This window comes from Macaca mulatta, chromosome 12 (assembly GCF_049350105.2).
Source record: "Macaca mulatta isolate MMU2019108-1 chromosome 12, T2T-MMU8v2.0, whole genome shotgun sequence".
NCBI lineage: Eukaryota > Metazoa > Chordata > Mammalia > Primates > Cercopithecidae > Macaca > Macaca mulatta.
The window spans coordinates 8,413,059-8,423,341 of NC_133417.1; the positions used below are offsets into that span (position 1 = coordinate 8,413,059).

Consider the following 10,283-nt stretch of genomic DNA (forward strand, 5'->3'; position numbering starts at 1 on the left):
ATTAAGTTCAGCTGGGCGCAGTGGCTCACACCTGTAATCCTAGCACTTTGGGAGGCTGAGGCTTCTGGATCATCACCTGAGGTCAGGAGTTCAAGACCAGCCTGATCAACATGGTGAAACCCCATCTCTACTAAAAACACAAAAATTAACTGGGCACGGTGGCAGGTGCCTGTAATCCCAGTTACTCAGGAGGCTGAGTTAGGAGAATTGCTTGAACCCGGGAGGTGGAGGCTGCAGTGAGCCGATATCACACCACTCACTCCAGCCTGGGCAAAAGAGCAAAACTCCATTTCAAAAAAAAAAAAAGTGATTAAGTTAAAATGAGGCCATTTGGATGGGCCCTAATCCAATATGACTGGTGTCCTCATAAGAAGAGGACATTAAGACACGAACAACACAGATGGCCATGTAGGGACATGCCCAATAGGGACAGCCATGTGAGGGCACCAGAAGAAGCTGATGTCTGCAAGTCAAGGAGAGAGGCCTCAAGAGAAACCAACTATGTTGTCAGCTTGATCTCAGACTTCCAGCCTCCAGAGCTACAAGAATATGAATTTCTGTAGTCTATGCCTCCAGTCTGTGGTATTTTGTTATGGCAGCCTTAGTAAACTAATGCAGTAGATCCACAGTGTTATTTGTTTTTCAAAACCCATAGAACTTAACCACACAGGGAATAAACCTTAATACATGCAAAATTCAGAAAAACAAGCTAAAACAAAAAAAATTAGAAAGCTGGGGGATCCCAGGATGGAATGCAGAATCTGACAAAACAATTTATTTATTTATTTATTTATTTATTTATTTATTTATTTATTGAGACAGAGTTTCGCTCTTGTTGCCTAGGCTGGAGTGCAACGGCACGATCTCGGCTCACCGCAACCTCTGTCTCCTGGGTTCAAGGGATTCTCCTGCCTTAGCCTTCTGAGTAGCTGGGATTACAGGCATGTGCCACCAAGCCTGGCTAATTTTGTAGTTTTAGTAGAGACAGAGTTTCTCCATGTTGATTAGGCTGGTCTCAAACTCCTGACCTTAGGTGATCCGCCCGCCTCGGCCTGCCAAACTGCTGGGATTACAGGCATAAGCCACCACACCCGGCCGACAAAACAATTTAACTCTGTTACAAATGTATGAAACTACCTCACTGAAGGAGGCTGAGGGGAGCTGCCGACCTAAGTGATTGTGGAAATGAGGGGCACCTTGTAATGGCAAAAGAACTTGCACATAAGTACTGTACTCTTACTGATAAAAATGTTTCTCACAGGGATAACCAAGGCAGCCTTAATATTTCCCTCAGGTTGGCCAAAGTTTAGAGGGGCTTCTTTCTGCTTCTATGGCCATGACCTTCCTTTTCTTAGAGCATTTACTTTAGAAAACTCCTAACTCTAAAAGTTTCCTCTGCCCTTTTTTTTTTATTGTTATTATTATTATACTTTAAGTTCTAGGATACATGTGCATATCCCTATTTAATAAATGGCGCTGGGAAAATTGGCTAGCCATAAGTAGAAAGCTGAAACTGGATCCTTTCCTTACTCCTTATATGAAAATTAATTCAAGATGGATTAGAGACTTAAATGTTAGACCTAATATCATAAAAACCCTAGAAGAAAACCTAGGTAATACCATTCAGGACATAGGCATGGGCAAGGACTTCATGTCTAAAACACCAAAAGCAACAGCAACAAAAGCCAAAATTGACAAATGGGATCTAATTAAACTAAAGAGCTTCTGCACAGCAAAAGAAACTACCATCAGAGTGAACAGGCAACCTACAGAATGGGAGAAAATTTTTGCAATCTACTCATCTGACAAAGGGCTAATATCCAGAACCTACAAAGAACTCAAACAAATTTACAAGAAAAAAACAAACAACCCCATCAAAAAGTGGGCAAAGGATATGAACAGACATTTCTCAAAAGAAGACATGCATACAGCCAACAGACAATGAAAAAATGCTCGTCATCACTGGCCATCAGAGAAATGCAAATCAAAACCACAATGAGATACCATCTCACACCAGTTCGAATGGCGATCATTAAAAAGTCAGGAAACAACAGGTGCTGGAGAGGATGTAGAGAAATAGGAACACTTTTCCTCTGCCCTTTTTAAATGTATGTGAATCTTCTTTCTGTTTCTTACCAGTTTTATAATTCAAGAAATGCCTTTCTCAAGTACCCGGGAACCCCTGTCTTCTATTCTCCGGAAGGGTAGGAGTCTAACTTTGATTAGTGCCAATTAGCAAACCCTAATCACAGAGAAACACATTTGCAAACTCAGGAATAACTCAATGTGCTTGACACATCCTATTGAGCAACCATCCCGCTAAGATCCCCCAGTACTTTTCCACTAGCTCGCTCAGCACTCAGCAACCCTGCTACCTTTTGTTTCCGTGGAGTTGAGTTCAGTCCTTTCCCTCTATTGTGATCGTCTTGAATAAAGTATTCCCTTTTTGTTAACTGTGTTCAGTGCATTTTTCACTTTGACAGGGATAAGGTTAACACTTCTAATACCATTACACATGTATACTAGAATTGAGCAATTAAGCAAATGGATGGCTGGTGGGGGGAGCCAGGTTCCACATGATCCATGTGGTAACTGATAGAGACATCACTATGAACTCATGCATAGCTTAATATATATTCAGATAGTTACATATAGAAATATTTATAGGCTGGGCATGGTGGCTCACGCCTGTAATCCCAGCACTTTGGGAGGCTGAGGTGGGCGGATCATGAGGTCAGGAGATCAAGACCATCCTGACTAACACGGTGAAACCCCATCTCTATTAAAAATACAAAAAATTAGCCAGGCATGGTGGTGGCTGAGGCAGGAGAATGGTGAACCCAGGAGGTGGAGCTTTCAGTGAGCCAAGGTAGCAATATGGCACTGCAGCCTGGGCGACAGAGCGAGACTCCGTCTCAAAAAAAAAAAAAAAGAAAGAAAGAAAGAAAAAAAGAAAAAAAAAGAAATATTTATGGATAAGTATATATACATGGTTTAGAATACACATCTGCATTTCCTTGCTCTGTCACCTCAGAGGAATTAATAGCAACAAAACCCTCATAGCAATGAGCACAACTAGCCCCAGACCTTGGCTTTTAACACCATTCTCCTAGAGAAGGAAGCAGGGCTCCTTGGAGAAATAACTAATCCTAGGACAAAAAGAGGAAATACACAAGATGAACAGGAAGCATATTTAGTGTCAGAAAGTAAGGAAATGCTAAGAAAACATTTTATACAAAGCACCACAATGATGATGGATAATTCAGAAGGACACAGGAGCCAAGTGAAAGAGATTCCGATGCCAAAACAGGGACAGATTGACTTTCCTCCAAAGCAATCAGTATGAAAAGGGAGGAAAAAAGGAACTTTACAGTGGAGAAGGCTGACAGCCACTATGTCAGCCAGATATTCAAGGTTAACATCAACAGTAACAGTAAGTAACAACAAATAACAGTAAGTCATTTGATAGTATGTACATTTGATATGATGCAGTGAAAATAATATTTTGTCTCTGAGGTTTTTCCCAAAAACTTATTAGCCCGGTCTAATCATGTGAAAAACATCAGACAAATAATAATTTGAGAGTATATGGTAATTCTCTACACAGATGCTCCTTGACTTATGATGAATCCATTATAAGTTGAAAATATCATTAAAAAAAAATGTATGTAATACACCTAACCTACCAAAGACAGCTGGACACAGCTTAGCCCTGCCTACCTCGAATGTGCTCGGAATACTGGCATTAGCCTACAGTTGGGCAAAATCATCTAACACAAAACCTATTTTATAATAAAGTGTTGAATGTCTCGTATAATATACTGAATACTGTACCGAAAGTGAGAAACAGAACGGCTTTTTGGATACTTGAAGTAGGGTTTCTGTTGAATGCGTATTGCTTTTGTCTCATTGTGAAGCTGAAAAATAATAAGTAGAATCATCAAGTCAGGGACCATGTGTATTATCTTGACAATATTTCTGTAAATCTAAAAGTGTTCTAAAATAAAATGCTTTTTATAAATTTTTTAAGGTTATTTAAAATCTCCATGAGATTCCATTATTCACATATTAAAGTAGTTAAAATTTCAAATACATATACAACAATAGCACATGCTGGAAGGATGCAGAGCATTTAGAACTCTCATACATTGCTGGAGAGAATGCAAAATGGTAAAGACACTATGGATAATAGTATGTTCTTTCGTGTATTTCAAATATACACTTACCATATGACTCCACAATCGCACTCAAGTTTTTTTCCAAGAGAAACGAAAAATTATATTCACATGAAAACCTGTATGTGAATATTTATAGCAGCATTATTTTCACTGTAAAAAATTGAAAACAACTCAAATGTCCTTCCATGGTTGAATAGATAACCAAGCTGTGTTATATCCATACAAGGCAGTACTATTAAACATTCAAAGTAAGAATGATTGATATACCCAACGATGGATAAATCTGAAAAGCATAATTGTAAGTTAAAAAACCTAGACACAGAAGGTTATATGCTATATGTTTCCATTTATATGGCATTCTGGAAAAGGCACAGACTACAAGGACAGAGACTGGATTTGTAGTTATCAAAGATTAGGGGTAGAAGGAGGATTTGCTTATACAGCTGCAGCACGAAGAAATAACTTGGAATGAGGGACTTTCCCATATTCTGATTGTAGTGATGGTTTCAAGACTCTATATATTTGTCAAAAATCACAAAACTGTACTCCCCAAAACAGCAAATTTTATTGTAAATAATTTTTTAAACTTACATAGTAAAAACAAAATCTTAACAATAGTCTACTTGGTGGTAGTATTTGGGGTTTTATTTTTTTTCATTCTTTTCTCTGCAGTTTAAACATTTTTAACCAATGCATGTATAACATGTACAGTTTGAAAAAAATATGGTCATTAAAGATGTGGCTGTAAGAGTTAAAAGGAAAAAAGGTACCAAGATTGGGAGAAGTGATCAAACCATCCTTATTTTGAGATTATGACAGCCTGCCTAGAAAATCAAAAAGAAGCTATTAATATAATTACAACTCCAGAGAGACTAACATTCTGACCAGATAAAAGATCAACATTCAAAAGTAAATGGTGATTCTACACATCAATAATTATTACTATCTATTAAAACATTTAATGAAAAATCCCATTTTCAAAATAGTTGCAAAAGTTATAATATCTATAGAAAAAATATGTTAAAGCAGCCATAAGGAAACTTAAAATCATGGAAATATTTAAAGGAGACTTATAGGAGACCTGGAGAGATAAAATTTGGTCAGAGATTTGAAGCTTCAATAATTATAAAAATGTCATTTATACTTTATAAATGTATAAATTCTATGTAACTGTAAAAAAAATCCCATACATTTTTATAAAATTTGAACTGATCCTAAATTTTTCTGTAGATGAACCAAAGGGACAGAAAGAACCAAGATAGTTTTGAAGAACACAGGTGTCTGGACCTATCAAGGCATGTGATAGTGAAAGCAGGACAGTGTGGTGCTGATGTGGGGCTACAGGTACAGACACCTGGGGAGAACAGAAAACCCAGGCACAAAATCATGTGCACATAGTACCCAACAAATCAGGGGGAAAGGATGTGCTATTTGGTAGATAGAACAGAGTTAACTAGTTCTTTAAATGCTTCAACAGGATCTGGATGCAGTGACTCACATCTGTAATATCAGCACTTTGGGAGACCAAGGTGGGGAGCATCCCTTCAGGCCAGGAGTTCAAGATCAGCATGGACAGCATAGTGAGGTCCCTTTCTACAAACAAACTAACTAAAATGTTTCCTTAGAAACACAGGGAAATGTTTTTCTGACCTCCAGATGAGGAAGGGTTCCTTAGAAAGGTTTCAAAAAGAACAATCCATAAAGGAAAAGATTGATTATTTTTGACATGTTAAAATAAAAACATACACAAAATATATAATAAATAACATGAAAGACAAGATAGACAAGGAGAAGATTAGCTGTATATGTAACAGAAAGAGGATTAGTATCAAATACATACACCTCAAAATCATTAAAAAGCGAATGATTCAATAAGCAAATGGAAAAAAAGTTGTGAATTAGGCAACCTGAATGGGCAATAAATATGCCAAACACTCAGCTTGCACCACTAATCCAGAAAAGAAAATTTAAAATTACTATGAGACACAATTTCTTATCCATTCGATTGGTCAAAAAAATACAGGTTGGGTGGTATAAAAATTGACACAACCACTTTGGAGATGAATCTGGAGATATCTACCACGTTGGAAGATGAGACTACTGTGTGAACAGCAAATTTCTCTTGGGAATACAACTAGAACTATGGTTTCTAAATGCTTCTCACTGGATCCAATGAAAATCCATTTTACATCATCCACCAATAAACAGAACATATATATGTGTATGAGATATATGTGTCTGTGTGTATTTCCATGAAAAATACTTACTCTTACCACACGTGACACACTGGTTTTTAAAATTCTATTGTACTACATCTCTTCACAATGCTGGCCTTACCCACTACGGATTTAATGTTCCACTAATAGGTCAAGACTTGCTGTTTAAAGAACCCTTTGCTTCTAAGGTCCTTAACACATGTACTAAGAGACACATACAGGAAAGTTCATTATGATTTTGTTTATAACAAAAATTTGGAAACATCTTAAATGACTTTGACAAAATAAATACGTTAGGGTATTACTATATACAGATAGTAATATATATAAAATACATAATATGCACGAGTGTGGTAAAAGTTTATAACATACAAATGTAGTAAAAGTTCATAATATCTAGTAAAAGGTGTTTTTTTGTTTGTTTGTTTGTTTTGTTTTGTTTTTTTAGAAGGAGTCTTGCTCTTGTTGCCCAAGCTGGAATGCAGTGGCCTGATTTTGGCTCACTGCAACCTCTGCCTTCCCAGATTCAAGCGATTCTCCTGTCTCAACCTCCCGAGTAGCTGGGATTACAGGCACCCGCCACTACGCCTGGCTAATTTTTATATTATTAGTAGAGATGGGGTTTCACCATGTTGACCAGGCTGGTGTCGAACTCCTGACTTCGTGATACACCCGCCTCCACCTCCCAAAGTGCTGAGATTACAGGCGTGAACCACCGCGCCCGGCTGTAAAAGTTTAAAACATGCATGAGACCCTGACGTGCCGAAGTTAAGAGAACAGGCACTCCTGGTGCGCAGGGTGGAACCACACAAGAGCTTCAAATGTACATCTAAAAGGTTATGGTTTACATAACTGGTGGAAAATGTGGCAAAATGCTGAAAATGTGGCCAAATGCTAGCAGTTGGCAAAGTCTACCTTTCTGCATACATTATATATTTCATAACTTAAGAAGCATGAAACAGAAGAGCTGGACTGGGAACGGGAGGAGACAGCAGCAGTTTGAGCGGGAGAAACATCAGGGGGACCGGGACTGGCTTTGCTCTGTCGTGTCTGGTTCGCGTCTGGAAGGCCTGGGGCGGGGCCTCCCCATACAGCAGTCACTTCCCGTTCCTTCCGTCTTCTTTAATTCTCGAGACAGTCTGGAGTGACGGGGATTACCGCACCCCTGTCCCAGCTGAGTAAAGTCAAGCACGGTCGCTGGCGCTTGCAGCTGAGACGCGGGGGCGCCTTCCCGACAGCGAGGCGGCGCTTCCCAGCGCAGGGCACGGCCCCTGGCGGCCGGGGAGGAGACGGGCGCCGAGCGCGGCTCACGCAGGGGTGACCAGGCACACAGGAGCGCGCTCCCACTCTTCAAACACACCCACGCGGAGGCCGCTTGCTCTGTAGCTTCACTTTCCTGCGACGTCGGCAGCCGCAGAGAAAAGCCGCCTGGCGTCGTCGAGTGCAGAGAAAGCCTGGAACGCACAGTCCGGGGCCCGGGCGAGCTCGGTAAGGAGCCAAACTGGCTGGGCACAGAAACAGCCTGAGCCTCAAATCGAGCAGCCAGGAGGAGCCTGCAGGAGGGAGCCTGGCTCGGGTCTGCAGCTGGAAGACCTCACCCGCCAGCCCCAGGCGCGTTTGCCCGGCCACGGTGGGCGGCCACGGTGGGGGTGGTGCTGGCGTCTGTGTCCCAGGAGAGGCGCGCGGCTTTCATGAGGCTTGGGCACAGAGGCGCTCTGTGAGCTGTCACGTGCGATGCATTGTTCACATTACCCTCTCTCACTGTCCTCTGCAACACTGTTCAACGGGAAAACAACGACCAAAGGCGGGGGTGGTGCCCTGAGCACCATGAGCTCCGGCTCTGCTGGCACCAGCCCGCATCCCGCGCCACGCTCCTCCAGCGGGTGTCACCTGTAGTTCCTGTGCGCCTGTTTCTCCCCAGCTCTGCTCCTGGGTCCCTGAGTGTCAGGGCCCCGCTGGGCCCTTAGCCGCGTCATTGCACGGAGCAGCCCAGGCTTCTTCCTTTAGGCCGACTTAGCTGCTGAAAGACAATATGCCAGCTAGCTCCGGGTCCACTTCGCCTTCTAGGACTGCGGTGACAGATGATGAAACAAATCCTTACAAGAGAGGGGGTGAAACCATGTAAGTGCAGGCCCTGGTGGCTGGGCCCAGGCTCCCAGGAACAAGAGCAGGCTGAACTGTGGGGCCGCGTGCAGGATGCTTGCAGGAGTGGTTTGTTTCACCCACCCAGCTCAAGCTTCCTCTGTCTCTGAGAGCCCAAACCACTTTCCCTAAATATCAGGACATTCTTTAGATCCTGAAACATAGGCATGTCCCCTAATAATGCCACTCTCTCGTCACTGCACTGGCATTGGATGCCTTGTGTTACCTTAGGTATTAGTCAGAGGGGGCTGGGTAACAAACACCAGAGGCTGGGTGACTCCAAACACTGAAGCTGATTCCCCCAGGCTGCTGGAGGCTGAAGTTCGTGCTCAACGTGCCAGTGAGATTGTTTCTCCTGAGGCCTCTCTTCCTGGCCCACTGACAGTGTCCTCCCTGTGCCCTCACATGGCCTTCCCTCTGCATGTGTCTGTGTCCCCATCTCTTATTATAAGGACACCAGTCACCTTGGATTAGGGCCTGGCCCTGGGACATCATTTTGCCCTAGTTACCTCTTTGAAAATCCTGTCTCCAAATACAGAACCATTCGGAAGTGCTCAGGGTTATAACTTCAATGTATGAATCTGAGGGGAAGACACAATTCATTCTGTAACACGTTATGACTGTCCATGTGCCCTGACTCTCCCCAGGGGGCCAGGCACCCCTTTGCTGTGCTCCCAGGGCCCCCTCTACCCACCAATAAAGTAGCACTTAGAATGTGCTGTACATGCTCACCTGTTCGCACCTAGGCCTCCAATGGCACCCCCACCACCAGAACACTAACCCCTGGTCAGTAAGGTGCTGTCTCTACCTGCATCCCCAGTGCTATGAGGTATTGTGGAAGGCGTTATTGCATGAGGCAGGGAGCCTGCCCTGTCTAACTGTAGGGTAAACGCCTGGTTCACACCACCCAGGTGGCAGGCATCACATGCTTTCTAAGCATACAAGCAAACTTGATTATTGACGTCTCATTCCTACAATCAAATACTATATTCTCACTGAAAAAAAAAAAAAAAAACTAAGAAAACATAAGAAACGTACGTCTTAACACATTTGCCTTCTCATCACACTAGGCTCTAATAAGAGGATCCCTGCCGCTTGCCTTCTGCATTGTGCCACCTTCTCTTGGCTCCTCACACTGGAAGTGACATCTGGGCAGGCTCAGCTCAAACACATCTTTCCCAGCTCTTTTCCCCAGGTCAAGAGTTCCCCGGGAGGGCATACTGTAACTATGTGTGGAAACGTCTCTCTCCCAGGATTCTGCAAGCGTCTCAAGGGCAGGAAACCCCACGATCCATCCAGTCTTACCAGAACGCACGCACGGCTCCACTGGAGATGCTCGATGCATGTTCGGAAGCAGATACGTGAGTGAATAAAAGCTGAAGCCCAATCAGTCTTTCATTTTCTAAGTAGACTTTCCATTGTTATGACTTCGTTTTCTCTATTACCTCTGCCCCAGAATTCATACTTTCATGAATGGTTAAGAAAATTTTGAGCCTTATGCAAACGTTTTCCCAGAATATAACCAGTGCCTGGTACCTTTGGCCCTCTGCGCACACTTTTTGGGAGCTGAAATGGTTCCTTAAATCACATCAGACTGCTCATCTTTCCTCCCTGTCAATCATCATAGGGCACTGACAAATCCATCCATTCATTCAACACAGTGAGTGCATTGATCTAACCCTGGGAAGCAGCAATGAAGATGCAGTCTCTTTTCCTCCAGCTATTTCCAGGCCTATGGGGAGAGTGC

At 42.6% G+C, this 10,283-nt stretch overlaps 1 long non-coding RNA gene across 1 annotated transcript; it reads left to right on the plus strand.

Annotated features, from left to right (window-relative positions):
- Window positions 1-7,482: 7,482 nt before the first annotated feature.
- Window positions 7,483-9,923, plus strand: LOC144333298 (uncharacterized). The gene is made up of 2 exons (XR_013401843.1): window positions 7,483-7,882; window positions 9,790-9,923. It is a non-coding gene; the product is annotated as an uncharacterized LOC144333298 (long non-coding RNA).
- The last annotated feature ends 360 nt before the right edge of the window (window positions 9,924-10,283 follow it).